Source organism: Cebus imitator, unplaced genomic scaffold, assembly GCF_001604975.1.
Source record: "Cebus imitator isolate Cc_AM_T3 unplaced genomic scaffold, Cebus_imitator-1.0 Scaffold163, whole genome shotgun sequence".
Classification (NCBI taxonomy): Eukaryota; Metazoa; Chordata; class Mammalia; order Primates; family Cebidae; genus Cebus; species Cebus imitator.
In genome coordinates, this window is record NW_016107478.1 from 1,020,600 (window position 1) to 1,039,011 (window position 18,412).

Consider the following 18,412-nt stretch of genomic DNA (forward strand, 5'->3'; position numbering starts at 1 on the left):
CACCATCTCCAATAGTAGCAACATCCTCTCCCAACCCATGCTGTCATCAGCCTTTCCACCTTTGTCTGAGGAGATAAACCCTGAGCTGCCTGAGGCAACAGTGATGGTCTCCCCTGAGGTAGTTGCCAGGCAAGATAATGTTGATTCTCCTCAGGAGCCATCCCCAACACCTCTGTTTGCTTCTAGACTAATAACTAAAGTCCAGACAGGCCTCTAGAGGTGAGGTTGAGAGTGTGACCCATGAGGAGGTGCACTATACTCAAAAATGAACTGTTGGAGTTCTCTAATTTATATAAACGGCAATCTGGAGAATGGATAGTAAGGCATGGGAATGGTTATTAAGGGTGTGGGATGATGGTGGAAGGAACACAGAGTTGGATGAGGCTAAATTTATTGATTTGGGCCTACTAAGTAGGGACTCTACTTTTAATGTTGTAACTTGAGAAGTTAAAAAAAGGTTCTAATAGTTTATTTGCTTGGTTAACTGAAATATGGATTAAAAGATAGCCCACTGTGAGCAAGCTAAAAATGCCTGATCTCCTTTGGTTTAATGAAGAGGAAGGAATCTAAAGGCTTAGGGAGATTGGGATGGTGGAGTGGATTAGTCACTTCAGACCTACTCATCCCAGCTGGGAGGGTCCAGAAGATACACCCTTGACCAATGCCTTGCAAACTACATTTGTGAGGACACTATCTGAATCTTTGAAGAGCCCTGGAATTGCTCTTCTTTGTATGTCAGATCTAACAGTGGGAACTGCAGTCACTCTACTACAGAATTAGATACAATGGGAATAATTGGATCCTGAGGTGACAGGGACCAAGGGGCAGCACTCAACCATCAAAGGCAAGGTGGGTGTAGTTACCATAATGGACAGCAGAGGCAAAGTTGCTATCAGAATAGTCTAACTTGTGTAGAACTCTGGCATTGGCTAATTTATCATGGCATTTCTAGAAGTGAAGTTAATAGGAAGCCTACTGCATTCCTACTTAATTTATACAAGCAGAAAACTTCTAGGTCAACTGGACAAATGATTTTGAATTATAAAATTTCAAATTATAAAAACAGAGAATCATGTCCCCTCAATTAATTTCCAGACTTCAGCCAGTTTACAGACCCAGAACCCCTTGAACAAAGGGGAGGCTGGGTCCCCTTGGGGAAGGACCCCAGTATGTTTTCAACAATTTATATAGTGAATTTTTCTCCCATCCTTCCCCAAGGAGACCTCTGGCCTTTTACCAGGGTAATTGTGCACTGGGGAAAGGGAAATGATCAGACATTTTGGGGACCACTGGACACTGGCTCTGAACTGATATTGATTCTGGGGGACCCAAAACATCTTTGTGGTCCTCCAGTTAAAGTAGAGGCTTGTGAAGGTCAGGTAATGAATGGAGTTTTAGCTGAGGGCCTACTTACAGTGGGCCCAGCGGGTCCCTGGATTCATCTTGTGGTCATTTGTCCAGTGCCAGAATGAATAATTGGCATAGACATGCTTAGCAGCTGGCAGAACCCTCCACTGGCTCCCTGACTTGTAGGGTGAGGGCTACTATGGTGAGAAAGGCCAAATGGAAGCCATTAGAGCTGTCTCTACCTAGAAAAATAGTAAATGAAAAGTAATATCAAAATAAATAGTAAATCAAAAAGATAATAGTAAATCAAAAACAATGATATGGGGATTAGTGCCACCATCAAGAACTTGAAAGATGCAGATGATTCCCACCACATCCCTGTTCAACTCTCCCATTTGGCCTGTGCAGGAGACAGATGGATCTTGGAGAATGACAGTGGATTATCATAAGCTTAACCAAGTGGTGATTCCAATTGCAGCTGCTGTACCAGATGTGGTTTCATTGCTTGAGAAAATTAACACACCTCCTGGTACCTGGTATGTAGTCATTGACTTGGCAAATGACTTTTTCTCCATTCCTGTCCATAAGGCCCACCAGAAGCAATTTGCCTTCAGCTGGCAAGGCCCGCAATATACCTTTTCTATCCTGTCTCAGAGGTATATTAATTCTCCAGCTTTGTGTCATTATCTTATTCGGAGAGATCTTGATCACTTTTTGCTTCAGCAAAATATCACACTGGCCCATTACATTGATGTCATTATGCTGATTGGATCCAGTGAGCAAGAAGTAACAAACACACTGGACTAACTGATGAGACATTTGTGTGCCAGAGGATGGGAAATAAATCCAACTAAAATTCAGGAATCTTCTACCTCAGTAAAATTTTTAGGGGTCCAGTGATGTGGGGCCAGTTGAGATATTCCTTCTAAGGTGAAGGATAAGTTGTTGCATTTGCTTCCTCCTACAACCAAGGAAGAGGCACAATGCTTAGTGGGCCTATTTGGATTTTTGGGGTAACACAGTCCTCATTTGGGTGTCCTACTGTGGCCCATTTATCAAGTAACCTCAAAGGCTGCTAGCTTTGAATGGGGTCCAGAACAGGAGAAGGCTCTGTAACAGGTCCAGGCTGCTGTGCAAGCTGCTCTGCCACTTGGGCCACATGACGCAGAAGATCTAATGGTGCTTGAGGTATCAGTGGCAGATAGGGATGCTGTCTGGAGCCTTTGGCAGGCCTCCATAGGCGAATCACAGCAGAGGCCTCTAGGATTTTGGAGCAAGGCCCTGCCATCTTCTGCAGATAGCTACTCTCCTTTTGAGAGATAGTTCTTGGACTGTTACTGAGCTTTGGTGGAAACTGTTTGATTATGGGTCATCAAGTTACCATGTGACCTGAACTGCCTATCATGAACTGGGTGCTTTCTGACCCATCTAGTCATAAAGTGTGTCATGCAGAACAGCATTCTAGAATCAAATGGAAGTGGTATATACATGATTGGGCTCTAGCAGGTCCTGAAGGCACAAGTAAGTTTCATGGGGAAGCAGCTCAAATGTCCATGGCCTCCACTCCTGCCACCCTGCCTTCTCTCCCTCAGCCTGCACTGATGGCCTCATGGGGAGTTCCCTATAATTAGTTTTCAGAGGAAGAAAGGACTAGGGCCTTGTTCACAGGTGATTCTGCATGATATGCAGGAACCACATGAAAGTGGACAGCGGCAGCACTACAGCCCCTTTTTAGACATCCCTGAAGGGCACCAGTGAAGGAAAAATCTTCCCAGTGGGTAGAACCTTGAGCAATATACCTGGTTGTGCACTTTGCATGGAAGAAAAAATGGCCAGATGTGTGATTACATACTGATTCATGGGCTGTAGCCAATGGTTTCGCTGAATGGTCAGGGACTTGGAAGAAGCATAAATGGAAAATTAGTGACAAAGAAATTTGGGGAAAGAGGTATGTGGATGGATCTCTAAGTAGCCAAAAACTGAAGATATTTGTATCCCACGTGAGTGCTCACCAATGGGTGACCTCAGCAGAGGAGGATTTTAATAATCAAGTGGATAGGATGACCTGTTCTGTGGACACCACTCAGCCTCTTTCCCCAGCCACCCCTGTCATCTCTCAATGAGTCCATGCACAAAGTGATCATGGTGGCCGGGATGGAGGTTACACATGAGCTCAGCAACATGAACTTCCACTCACGAAGGCTGACCTGGCTATGGCCACTGCTGAGTGCCCAATTTGCCAGCAGCAGAGACCAACACTGAGCCCTTGATATGGTACCATTCCTTGGGGTGATCAGCCAGCTACCTGGTAGCAGGGTGAATATATTTGACCTCTTCCACCATGGAAAGGGCAGAGGTTTATCCTCACTGGAATAGACGCTTACTCTGGATATGGATTTGCCTATGCTGCACACAATGCTTCTGTCCACATCTGCCGACTCACAGAATGCCTTATCTACTGTCATTGTATTCCACACAGCATTACCTGTCCAAGGCAATCACTTTACAGCTAAAGAAGTGTGGCAGTGGGCTCATGCTTGTGGAATTCACTGGTCTTATCATGTTCCTCATCATCCTGAAGCAGCTGAATTGATAGAATGGTAGAATGGCCTTTCAAAGTCACACTTACAACACCAACTAGGTGACAATACTTTTCAGGGCTGGGACAAAGTTCTCCAGAAGGCTGTGTATTTGCCGAATCAGCATCTAATATATGGTGCCATTTCTCCCTTAGCCAGGATTCACAGGTCCAGGAAATCAAGTGCTGGAATTGGAAGCGGCACCACTCACCATCACCCCTAGTGATCCACTAGAAAACTTTTGCTTCCTATTCCTGTGACATTACATTCTGCTGGACTGGAGATGTTAGTTCCAGAGGCAGGAACACTGCCACCAGGAGACACAACAATGATTCAATTAAACTGGAAGTTAAGATTGCCATCTGGACCCTTTGGGCTCCTCCTACCTGTAAGTCAACAGGCCAAGAAAAGAGTTACAGCATTGGCTGGGGTGATCGACCCAGATTATCAAGATGAAGTCAGTCTACTACTTCACAATGGAGGTAAGGAAGAGTATACATGGAATACAGGAGATTCATTAGGGCATCTCTTGGTATTACCATGCCCTGTGATTAAAGTCAATGGGAAACTGCAACAGCCCAATCCAGGCAGGACTACAAATGGCCCAGACCCCTCAGGAATGAAGGTTTGAATCACTCCATTGTGGGTATGGGGGGAACCAAAACCATGACCTGCTGAGGTGCTTGCTGAAGGCAAAGGGAATACAGAATGTGTAGTAGAGGAAGGCAGTCATCAATACTAGCTAGGACCACATGACCAGTTACAGAAATGGGGACTGTAATTGTCATGAGTATTTCCTCCTTTTGCTAAAATTATGTTTATGCAATAAAAAATATTTTATTTCCTTTTCCTCTATCATGTGACATAAGATTTGACTTCATATCAGTATTTAAGTATTGTTAACTTTATGTAATAGTATTTGGGTTGGATAGAGTGTTTCTGCTTATATGAAGGACAGTTGTATTATGTTAGGTATAATTATGACATTATTGTCTTTATTTGAATATTATGTATGATCTCAGGAGGGTTCAAGTTGACAAGGGGTGGAATTGTGATGGTTAATGCTGAGTGTCAACATGATTGGATTGAAGGATACAAAGTATTGATCCTGGGTATGTTTGTGAGGGTGTTGCTAAGAGATATTAACATTTGAATTAGTGGGCTGGGGAAGGCAGATCCATCCTTAATCTGGTGGGTGCAATCTAATCAGCTGTCTGAATATAAAGCAGGCAGAAAAACGTGAAAAGGAGAGACTGGATTAGCCTTCCAGCCTACATTTTTCTCCCATGCAGGATGCTTCCTGCCCTCGAATATTGGACTCCAAGTTCTTCAGTTTTGGGACTTGGACTGGCTCTCCTTCCTCCTCAGCTTGCAGATGGCCTATTGTGGGACCTTGTGATTATATAAGTTTATAATTAAACTCCCCTTTATGAATCTATATCTATATCCTACTAATTCTGTACCTCTAGAGAACCCTAATACACTATCTTTGATTAAATCCCATCACCCTCTCTCCATCTCTGTAAAAATTCTCCTCATTATTGTTCAGCGAAGCCCTGCTGACTTTACCATCCTTTTCCTGCCCAAGACCAAGATGATGTATAAGGATACTTCTTAGAGTCCCATGGGGAGCCAGACTAAATCCAAGGAAACTTTCCCTTTGCCATCATTAGCAATTAACATTGGATATGTTGATTCAGTGCCTGCTCTGGGTTAGGCATCCTTTCTTGGTCTAAATGTCCTCACTGTGGTTTATACTTTGATGTTACAGGAGGACCTCTTACAATCTCAACTCATTAGCTACGGGTTCTACTCATGCTGGGTTCTGCTTGGCATGACTCACTTTACGCCACATTGCTGCTGTTGCCAGTCTCCTGATGTTCACAAGGTTGCAAGTGCTTTCTGTGCTGAAGTGGAATCATGTTTCCTAGAGCCTTCACTGTGCTGAGGCCATGACAGTTCCACCCAGGGTTCAGGAGAACACACCCCTCTCTTGCTGTGACAATCTCACTGAGGACAGCTGTCTTTAGTTACAAAGCCATGAAAATAGTTCCCTTTGGCTTTCTCCTGGAGGCCCCTTCCATGGTCTCAGACACAGAGTTGTGCAGCTGGTCTAGGAGTGGTAATAGTATTATGACAAAAAGGATTCTATGACTAGGTATCACAGAAAACACATCCATGAAATGCTGGCTAGTGGTTGTTCTCACACTGCTGTAAAGATATTAACTGAGACTGGGTAATTTATGAAGGAAAGAGGTTTAATTGACTCACAGTTCTTCTTGGCTGAGGAGGCCTCAGGAAACTTACAATCATGTTGGAAGGCAAAGGGGAAGCAAGGACCTTCTTCACATGGAGGGACAATAGAGAAGATGAGCCTCAGTTTTCACATCTGTAAAATGGAACCAATAGAGTCCATTAAATGTGATAATAATGGAAAAGTATCTACCCCAGTGTCTGGAAAATAGAGGGTGCTTAAATGTGATTACCCCTCCTTAGAACAAATCTGTCACATGGGCTCACCTTTTATCAGAGGCATCATTGACAATTTTTTTCCAAATTCTTCTCCAAGATCTAAAGGATGGGTAGGACTAGAGAGGCAGATAATAGATCTTAGTTATTTAGAGGAGATTAAATCAAGAGGGAAACAAACCATCTTTACAATCTCAACTCATTAGCTATGGCAGCAGCTGGAATAGCTTTGAATTCTTGGAAATGAATCTTGATAATACCCTTTGAGGCAAAATCCTCAAGGATTTCTTTATTTCTCATTTCAAATCTGGAAAATCATATTTTCTCCTCTACCTTCTATTTCTTTTTCATGATGTTACATAATCCTGGTTGCAAAAATAATTCACACAAAATTCCACCACCCAAACGCATCAGATATTTTCATTTTTGTTGGTGACCTTTGGTCTTTACAATGTATCCAGGTTGATGCCTTGTCTTCAAAATTATTTCTAGTGATTACATTATATTCAAAGATTATTATAAGGATTAAGATACGGTAATGTTTGAAAACAACATCTGCTCTACTGATTGGCACAGGATTATGTCCCCACTATAAATAATTTTCTTGTTGGAAATCCTTTTATCATTCTTTTTGTCATGGCAATCTTTATGGATGATGAGGATATTTTGAGATATGAATTTTTTTCTTCTGTATCTCTGACCTCCCACTCAAACACAGAGAAGCTGCTCTTACTCCAGCATGGAGGTGGCTCGAGGCTGGACTAAAAGCAGAGCCATACCCAGAATTATTCTGTTCTTGACCTTTGTTTTCAAAAGCTTGAGGTGGGAGTGAGAATGGAGCTGAAAGGAGAGGACAGCCGGGGATCTGGAGAGAGGCAGAGAGTCTTGGAAAAAGCAGGAAGAGATAACCCTTCCTTTTTTTTTTTTTTTTTTTTTTTTTTTAAATGGCACTATCTCCCAAACCTCCTTGGCCTGTTAGGGTGTGGAGAGAGAAAACGACATTCCTAAGAATACCAAAAAATGCAGAAATCTCATGTCTTCATCCTGGCAGAACAGGGAAGCCGGCAAGACCTAAGAAGGGCTGAGAATGGTGTGGGATGTGGGACCTAGAGGAAAGGGTTTTTGGCCTTATAAATGACTTTTTTCTCTTACAGATGACACAGAAATAGAGGGAAACTGAGTCCCAAGGCACTGCAAGGGGTAAGGGTGGTAACAGATAACTCACCACCAACCTCTTCCTAATCCCACAGAACTTCAGCATCACACATGATCCTGGAGCCATGATATAACTCTGTATTTAGAAAAAACCCCAATAACAGAATTAAATTTCCAGGGCCTTGGAAGAAATTGGTTTCAGAGTAAGAAATTGAACTGAACTATAGAAATAGGATACTTATTTCTCTGTGAGTGAGCTAAAATTTATATTTGCTACAAATATACATTGTTTTACTTTTTCTTTGTAGTTTGCTCAATGATTGATTGATTGGGTCTAAAGTATATACACATATATGTATATGTATTTTGTATCTTTTGGAGACACACATTCCCTTATGGCGAAATACTGGGTCAAAAATATAAACATTTTTAGATCTCATTTCATAGTTCCAGATTGCTTTCCACAAAAATTAATTTAATTTACCCTGATACTAAGAATGATTGGATAGACTGGTTTAACCATATATTTCTTTAATTACTTGTATTTTAAAAGAAAATATTGCTAAGAGAGTAGTGGAAAATGTTACTTCAGTTCAACAAAGTTTCTAGACAGTTTGAATCTTATGTCATGCCTTTATCTGTGGAGTAAATTTCTTATGTGTATTGAGTTGTAGTTGGTAACAATTAACACTGAAAAAATAAATTGCTTTTTACAGCTTGTTTTCTTTGTGGATAGCACATGTCACAGACTATTCTGCATCTTAAACTTTCTTCCCTATCCAGACCAAATTCCCAACTTCTTACCACTGAAAAATGTTTTTCGTCAAATGAACTCAGAGCTGATCACCTAAAAGGCCAAGTTGTCCCTTTCAGTTGAGATGGACAGGTTCTAATTAGGCAGCACTATGATTATAAGGAAACTATTCACTTATGAAATGTAGAGGAAATGTGACAGGGAGTGCGGAAATCCATTGCATTATATAAATGGTACAGACAGCTGGGAGTTAAGACTCACTACCATTGGCTGCACATTTTCTAAAGGAAATAACCCAGATGAGAAATATGCCTTGGGTGGAGACACACAATATAAGCTTTGTGTAAATAAACTCACATTTCAAGAAAAAAATTAGATTCAGGACATACATACACAGGTTTGCTACATGAATACATTGTGTGATGCTGAGGTTTGGGCTATAAATGAACCTGTCACCCCAAAAGAGAACATAGTACCAAATAGGTAGTTTTTCAACCTCTTCCTCCCTCCCTTCTTTTGGAGTCTGCAGTGTCTATTGGTAAATCTACATTTTATTTCTAAAATTGGATCTAGAAAAATTACAGCTGCACAAAATGCTACCCCAGAGCACTTTCTTTCATTCAATCTAAGGAAGTTTAAGAGTCCACAGTGGTGAAATTGAGAAGAGCACTGGATAAGGAATGCCCTATTTTTTTTTTTTTTTCATTTGCTCCCTTACCTGGAGAAATTCTACTTATTCTTTAGGTAGCTTGATTCAGGTGTTATTGCCTCCCTGGACCATCAGGTGGGATAGGTAATCCTGATCTGTGCTTTGGTTTTCATGTTTTTTAGCCTCTTGGAAATCATATGCCTCTTTCCCCTGTGTCTTCAACTTATCCCTCTCAACTGGACCCTTTTTTAAAAATTTTAATTTTAAGTTCTGGGATACATATGCAGGATGTGTAGGTTTGTTACATAGTTAAACGTGTGCCATTGTGGTTTGCTGCACCCATCAATCCATCACCTAGGTATTAAGCCCTGCATGGAGTAGCTATTTATCCTGATGTTCTCCATTACCCTGTCCCCCTGGTAGGCCCCAGTGTGTGTTGTTCCCCTCCCTGTGTCCATGTGTTCTCATTGTTCAGCTCCCACTTCAAAGTGAGAACATGCGGTATTTGGTTTCCTGTTCCTGTGTTAGTTTGCTGAGGATAATGGCTTCCAGCTCCATTCATGTCACTGCAAAAGACATGATCTCATTCCTTTTTATGACTGCATAGTGTTTCATGGTAAATACATGCTGCATTATCTTTATCCAGTCTATCATTGATGGGCATTTGGGTTGATTCCATGTCTTTGCTATTGTGAATAGTGCTGCAATCAACATACACGTGCATATATCTTTATAACAGAATTATTTATATTCCTTTGGGTAATGGGATTGCTGGGTCAAATGGTATTTCTGGTTTTAGATCTTTGAGGAAGATCTTCGAAGAAACCATTGTCTTTCACAATGGTTGAACGAATTTACACTCCCCACCAACAGTGTAAAAGCATTGCTGTTTCTCCACAGCCTTGGCAGAATCTGCTGTTTCTTGACTTTTTAATAATTGCTATTCTGACTGGTATGAGATGGTATCTTATTGTGGGTTTGATTTGCATTTCTCTAATCATCAGTGATGTTGAGCTTTTTTTTCATGTTTGTTGGCTGCATAAATATCTTTTGAAAAGTGTCTGTTCACGTCCTTTGCCCACTTTTGGATGTTTTTTTTTCTTAATTTGCTTAGGTTCCTTGTAGATTCTAGATATTAGCCCTTTGTCATATGCATTGATTGTAAAAGTTTTCTCCCATTTCACAGACTACCTGTTTACTCTGATGATAGTTTCTTCTCCTGTGCAGAAGCTCTTTAGTTTAATTAGATCCCATTTGTCAATTTTTGCTTTTGTTGCAATTGCTTTTGATGTTTTTTGTCATGAAATCTTTCCCCATGCCTGTGTTCTGAATGGTATTGCCCAGATTTTCTTCTAGGGTCTTATCGTTTTGGGTTTTACATGTAAATCTTTAATCCGTCTTGAGTTAATTTTTGTATAAGCTGTAAGGAAAGAGTTCAATTTCAGTTTTCTGCATATGGATAGCCATCAATTGGGCCCTTTCTATCCATAAGCAAGCATGCTTCTCTCTTTTTCAATTTATAAAAGACTCTGAAGCCCATATATACCTCCAGTTACTGACATCCTTCTCTCCTTCTCTTCAGTGCTGAATTTCTTGACAAAACTGTCTAGACTCTGTCTCCACTTCATTTTTCATTCCTTATTCGACCCACTGTAATCTAGTTCTTTCTTATAATTCCACCAAAACAGCCAACACTCGAGTTGCTTTCATGGCACTGAACCCAGTGAACAACAATGAGTTATCATTGTACTAGCATTATCAGCAGAACTTATCACTGTTGAACACTGGCCATCTGTCTTGCTTTGCTTTTGCCTTGCCTTTGTGACACCAGATTTCCTTGACTTTCTTGACACCTTTCCAGCTTCTCCTCCTGAGCCTTTGCTGGATACTCATCTTTGTCCTGACCCCTATTGCTGGCAAGTCTTCCCCTTCAGGCATCATATCCACTCCCAGAGTTTCAATCTGTATCTTTGCCAATATCTGCCATCTTTGTATCTGAGCTCTACTCGTCACTTTTTTAGTTTTGTGTATTCAGACTCCAATATGGCCTCTCACAAGGGAATTTTGAAATCATTATACTTCAGAGTAAATTCATCATACTCTCCCCGCAACCTGCTCCTTCTCCAGTATCTGTCACTTAGCAATAGTCTTCTATATATTTTGGCTTATTTTTTCTTTCTTGTTTGTTTGCCCAAGGATTTATTGACTAATTGACTACACATAAGTTATGTTTTTCCAACAGTCAAAGATAAAGTTTTACACTTCATTATCAGCCTAGAAAAACTTCCTGTTTTACCAAAATTACTTCCTCAATTCTCCCTTTGAATGTGTCCCATCAGTATTGTCAGTGATACATAAATTCTTTGCAAATCCTGAGTCTTTTTTTAAAAAAGTAGAAGATATATCTTTTTATTTTACATTTTTAACTTTGAAACCATAAATTTACAATGTTCCTTATGCACTGGTGGAAGTAGACAGAATGCAATTAAAGCAGAGTTCACTTAAAAATCTGATGCTTTGAAATGTTTCCAACTATGTGAAAAACAATCACAAAAGTCCTATTCTATCCCCTTTGTGGCAATTGGATGAAGCTACAATGGAAGAAGCTGCTCAGCTGGGACATATCTTAATCATGTTTCTAGCCAAACTCTTGCAAAGACACAGCAGTTAGAAAAATTCTGAATACTAATGACAATCCCTTACGTTTTCATAAGCAAAAACATGCGTAAATTATTGCTTCACAATATGCAAAGTATTTTATAGTCATTATCTTGAGTCTTGCAGCCGCCCTGACAGATAGGCGCGGCTCACTTTATATTTTGCAGATGAGAAAACTGAGGTCCAGAGAGAGAGATCAAGTTTTTCACTATGCAGCTGATAAGCCTTACTGCAGGAAATTGAATTCAGGTCTATTCTGAGTTTAGGACTTCTCTCTCACACTACCCGTTGCCCTGCGTTTGACTGCAGGAATTCCAGCACTGTCTTCTTTTCCAGGGAATAGAGCAGATTGGTTTTAGCAGAAGAGGAAAAACATGGAAGAGAGATAATTTAGAGCACCATTATGGTGAAGCATAAAATTACTATAATGGCAAAAACCACAATTACTTTTGTACCAACCTAATAGGTTGGCCTGAAAATTAGGGTTTAGAGAGGAGAACAGCAGAAGATAAGGCTGGAAAAAGTGGCTGGAGTGGCACCTTAGGATTGCCTGAATTCTCTCCACACTGCAGGACACATATTTAGAAGTAACTTTCCAACACAGCCTGTTCTAACTCCTACATCCAACATAACTGTCCAATGCACCATGTAAGCTAGAAAAATATCTTCAAAGTGGCTCCAAGTCAGTATGGAAAGTGGGTAGCTAAGTTATTGTACTCTGTGTTCACATTCAGCATATCAACCCCCCACCATCTCCTTACACCCCAACTTTACACTTCATTCACAATTGTAAAAAAAAAATGTGTTTGAGAATGTCTACTCTACTGCATTTCAAGCTCTACGTCATGTTCATATGTAATTGCATGCCTACATATGTGTCTAATACAGAGCCTTGCACAGTAGAAAATCAACAAGTATTAGATAAATAGACAAGTAGGTAAAAGGAATTTGAGGTCTAGAGAAGTTCAGTGATTAGGGGGAGGCAGCAAATGGGGAAAATTGTAGGTTTCATTGAGAGACATTACATTTTAATGACAAATGGGGCTCTCACCTGTGTTACCTGTGTAAGTTTCTTTACTACTCCAATCCTCATTTTCTTTACATGTAAACTGGAGATACTAACATTAAAATTATATTGTTTTAGTGAGGATTGCATTCAATGTAGTTAGATTAATATGTAGGTGCTTAAATGTATCTGTCACTAAATGTTTTCTCATTTCTCATGCAATTTTCTTCTTTTCCTGGTATGCAAAACTGCATGTTACTGTCTTTTGTTTTCCCCTTAGAGTAAATTTCATTTTGATTGCACTTCTATCCAACTGAGTTGGTAAGAATATAAGTCTTAATTATTATTGGGGCTTTATTCTCCCAAGTGTTGTGGAATGGTTCCAAAGTCTTATGCAAGTAAAGGGCAAGGGAAGATTTTCCCATGACTGGCTCTTGTCTTCATGAAGGGTCTTAGCTTAAGCATGTTCTCAGAGAAGGCTTCAGGACCAACAATATAAATTTACTCACTCTTCCTCTGTCATGCTATTTTGATTTATTGTCTTTCTAGCACACGTCAATAGTGTTTTTTCTTTTTTTGAAACAGAGTCTTGCCCTTTCCCACAGTCTGGAGTGCAGTGACACAATCATGGCTCACTGTAGCCCTGACCCCCTGGGCTCAAGCAATCCTCCCACCTTAGCTTCCCGTGTATTACAGCTGGGACTATGACATGTACCACCATGCCTGGCTAATTTTTCAAAGATTTTTGTAGAGATGGGGTCTTCCTATTTTTCCCAGGATGGTTTCAAACCCCTGGGCTCAGGAGATCCCTCCCAACCTCCGGCCTTTCAAAGTGCTGGGAATATGGGTGTGAGCCACCATTTCCAATCAGTATCTTATATTTCAATGTTTGCTATTTCTGCCTTCACCCAAATATCAAGACTCCACGGGACCATGCCCCATGGCTTTACTATGAAAGCAGTATTTCCTGTGCCTAAAATACAATCCCCTTTTACTGATTTGTCACCATGGGCTTTGCCATTAAGCAGCACTAAGACCTGAAAATAAAGACTTTGTCTTCAAAATTTCTTCCTTTGTTTTTGCCCTCTCTCCTCCTCCCCAGAGATACCTGTGTGCTCTCTTCAATAGACTTAGGACTTTAAAATGTAAAGAAAGAGATACTGACTTCTGGCTGCTTCTGTTTCCAGCACTTGCTGAGATGTCTGAAGTAGTGGATTATTAATTGGCCTTTGTATTCAGAGGAGGTAGGAATTAGTTTAAGAAGAAAAACATTAGGAGAATATAACATTTATTCTCAAATTTTCATGTTCTCTTGATGTTGCTGGTGCCCAGAATGTATCTCCTTGGCACTAACTTCTACATGAAGAAGTCTGCTTCTACCAATACCCAAAACTTCCTGTCTGGGGGCAAGGTAACCAACCATCCTAGAGTGCTTGGGATTGTCCTGGTTTTAGCAATAAAGGTTCTACATTTTAGCCTTTCGTCCTAACCAAACTGAGATGGCTGCCCACCCTATCTAGAGTACCATGGTATTCAGCTTTTGAAAAGAGCAAGCCAGAAGTTTCAAAAAATTAATGCCCAGGAAGCAGCCCTCAATCAATGAGGAACAGGGAGTTGGTGGATAAATATCCTCTACCAAATGGCAAAAAATCTGGTTAACTATGTTTTCTTCTATTTCTAAGAGTTCAGCAGGATTGAGCCACAGTTGCCCACAGTAGTAGCTGATTTGATAACACTACATTTATTTGCTCTTTCCTTTCTCCTGTTTTCTACATCCCTATAGGTATTTCCTGGCTTTCCTTCCCAGATAACCTACTTGCACCTCGAATTCTTTTCTTATGGTCCAATTCTGGGGAAACCTGAAGCCAAATGACTTACAAAATGCAGAGCTGGGCTGACACTTGCATTAATGAAATCCTCATCCTGGTATAACAATGTTAAAATATAGGTTCTCTCTCAGTTTTGCATGAAGCTTTTGATAGTTGACTACAAAACAGTTGGCGAAAACTCTACTCAGGCCTAAAAAAGATGGTAACCAAAGGGGGTTTTTGTGACTCTTGGCCTGTTCAACCTCAATTGTTTCTATACCCTAGAGGTGTGTATCAGGCTGAGAAGAAAGTTTTTGTAATGCTGAGGCATTTTCTTTTTCTGGCTCCTCTGCAGATGTTTTCTCATCTCAAGGTTAGCATCTTAGTCTATTTGTGCTGTTATAATACAATGCCTAAGACTGGGTAATTCTTAAAGAACAATTTATTTCTCACAGTTGCAGAGGCTTGGAAGTTTAAGATCAAGGTGCACATCAGTTTAATGATTTGATGAGTGCTGCTTTCTCTGCTCTCAAGATGGCAGCTTGCTGTTGTATCCTCCAAAGCGGGAAGAACAGTGTGTCTGTGTCCTCACATGGTGGAAGGCAGAAGAAAAGGGCCAAATGCTTTGTGAAGGCTCTTCTATGAAGGCCTTAATCCTATTCATGAGGGAGGAGCCTTCATGGCCTAATCACTTCTTGAACACTATCATGGCCCCTACATCTTAATACTATCACATCAGCATTAAGTTTCAACCCCTGAATTTTGGAGGGGACACAAACCATAGCATTTTGTCCTGGCCCTCCAAAATTCATGTCCTTCTCAAGTGCAAAATACATTCATTGCATCCTGGTAGTCCCCAAAGTCTTAACTCATTCTTGCATCAACTTAAAAGTCGAAATTATGGAGTCTTACATAAATCAGATATGTGTGAGACTCAAGGTACAATTTATCCCAAAGCAAATTTCCCTGTAGTTGTGAGCCTGTGAAAGCAAAGCTTCTGAAAGGTAATAGTGGGACAGCCATAGATGTTCCCATTTCAAAGGGAGAAATAGGCAGGAAGAAAGGGGTAACAGATGCCAAATCAGTGCTAAACCTAAGAGGGCAAACAATATTAAGTCTTAAGGCTTGAGAATTTTCCTGATTCTATGCCCTGTCTCCCAGAAACATTGGGGTAGGGGTTGGGTCCCCAAGACTCCAGGGGACCATGGCCCATGGCGTTACTAGGCATAGCCCACACAGTAGCCCTTACAGGTTGGAGTTGAGTTCCTGGAGCTCTTCCAGGCTGGTGTTGCATGCTGGTGGCCCTACAGCTCTGGGGTCTAGAGGTGCCCCTCTCACCATGGATCCACAAAGCTTTACCCTAAGAAGGCTTTCTTCAGTGCCACTAGTACAGTGACCATTCTCTGCAAGGGCCCTGAGCTCTCTGAGGCATCTTTTAAACTTAGGTGGAGGTAAACAGTACCTCCATAGCATATATGCTCTGGAAGTCTGTAGAATGAGCACTATGTGGATGCCATCAAGTTTTATAGCTTGTACCTTTCAGAGTGGTAGCCTGAGCCACATTCAGGCTGACTTGAGCCACAGAAGCACCTTGGCTTGGTGACCAAGGAGTACTGAACCAAAATGCAGAGAGTGGAGGAGACATCAGGCAGCCCTGGGCTGCAAGTCCTAAGATCTCACAGTTGCTTTGGCTCCCCGCCCCCAAAACCTGTTCTACCCTCAAGGCTCTTGTGCTCTAGGCCTGTGATGGGCATAGTAGATTTGAAGATATCTGAAATGTCTTTGAGATTATTTTCCCATTGTCTTGATGAATAGCCTCTGGATTTCTTCTCCTCATATGAATCACTATCAAACAGTCACTTGGCCATATCCTTGGTTTTATGTTCTACATATGGTTTATTCTTCTTTAAATGGCCAGGCTGAGAATTCTCTAAATCTTTAAGTTATGCTTCTCTTTTAATTATAAATGTGGTCTTTAAATACTATTTTCTCTTCTCACATTTTACTATAAGCAGTTAAGAGAAGCTACACAGCACCCTGAACACTGGCTCCTTAGAGATTTCTTCTACCAAATATTTAAGTTCATCACTCTAAAGTTCTGCCTTTCACAAAGTCCTAGGACACAGACACAATTCATCCAAGCTCTTTGCCACTTGGTAACAAGGATGACCACCTCTTATTTCTGATAAGACGGTCCTCATCTCCATTGAAGATCTCATTAGAATGACCTTTACTATTCCCATCTCTGCCAGTCTTCTGATCACATCCACTTAGATAATTTTTAAGGCAACTGAAACTCCATACAGCTTTTTTTTTTTTTTTTCTGAACCCACATCAGAATCATCCTTAATGGTCCATTCATGGCAACCTAGGGTTCTTCTAATATTCTCTTCAAAGCTGTTTCAGCCTCTACCCATTACCTAGTTCCAAAGTTAATAACACATTTTTAGGTATTTGTTAGAGTGACATAGAACTCCTGGTAACAATTCTCTGTCTTAACCTGTTTATGCCGATATAAAAAGGTACCTGAGACTGGGTAATTTATAAAGAAAATATTTTTTTTCTCACATTTCTGGAGGCTGGAAGGTTCAAGATCAAGGCAGTGGCAAGTTTGGTTGTTTGGTGAGGGGTCCTCTATGGTTCCAAGATGGCATCTTGTGGCTGCATTCTCCAGAGGGCAAGAATGCTGTGTCCTTACTTGGTAGAAGACTAGGGCAAGAGCCAAATGTTGCATAAAGCCTCTTTTAGAAGGGCCTTAATCCATCGTGAAAGAGGAGCCCTCATGGCATAATCACCTCTTAATACTATCATATTGGCCACTAAGTTTTAACACCTAAATTTTTGAGGGGACACATTTAAATGATAGTGGCTAGTGAAGAAGGCCTATAAAAAGTCCATCCAAGAGACGTGCATGTGTTCCCTAAACCTTGTTCTTGACTCACATCTAGAAGTATTAAGAACAAGAGGTTTTGCTATTTCCCTAATGGTGGAACAAAGATAAGGGGCTTCCCTGGTGTCTGGGCCAAAGCCACGTGTTTCTCATAAATGCCAGCCCTGTGTTCTTTTGGAGTGACAAGATTGAGCATGAGACCTTACCCAAACTATAGGGGAGAAGAATAAAGTTCTGTGTTTAGTGAAGTCGTCATCTTTTAAGGTTGTCCTTACATTGGCATTCATAGTTCCCCACAGCTTAGGTTCTCGTCTTTTCAGCATCAGCTCCTCTTTTGCTAGTGAAAAACCAACTTGTCTTTGCAATATAAGTATCATTTTTTCTAAGCAAGGTCTTCTGGATCCCCATGTGAAAATTATCATCTTCTTCTTCTTCCAGGATATTTTGGCTCTTTGTGTCTTGGCTGTCCCTTCCATATTGCCTATGCACACACATCTTTTGTGGCATTTTTTTAAGAGGCAGGATCTTGCTGTCACCCAAGCTGGAGTATAGTAGCTATTCACAGGCATGATTATAGTGCATTATAGCTTGAACTCCTGGGCTCAAGTGATCTTCCTGCCTCAGTCTCAGAAGCAGCTGGGACAACAGGCATGTGTCACCATTTCTGGCCGTTTCGTGACTTTTTTTCCTTTTTTTTTTTTTTTTATGGAGTTTTGCTCTTGTTGCACAGGCTGGAGTGCAATGGTGCAGTCTGAGCTCACTGCAACCTTTGCCTCCCAGATTTAAGTGATTCTCCTGCCTCAGCCTCCCAAGTAGCTGGGTTTACAGGCACCCGCCACCACTCCCAGTTAATTTTTGTATTTTTAATAGAGACAAGAGTTTTGCCATGTTGGCCAGGCTAGTCTCAAACTCCTGACCTCAAGTGATCCGCCCACCTGGGCTTCCCACAGTGCTGGGATTACAGGTGTGAGCCACTACACCCAGCCATGACATTTTTAAATGCAAATAGTTCCTTAAGTTGACCTACCTTGCTCTCATACTGGATTGTAAGCTCCTTGAAGTTGATCCTATGTGGATAAAGGATGATCCTATATGGA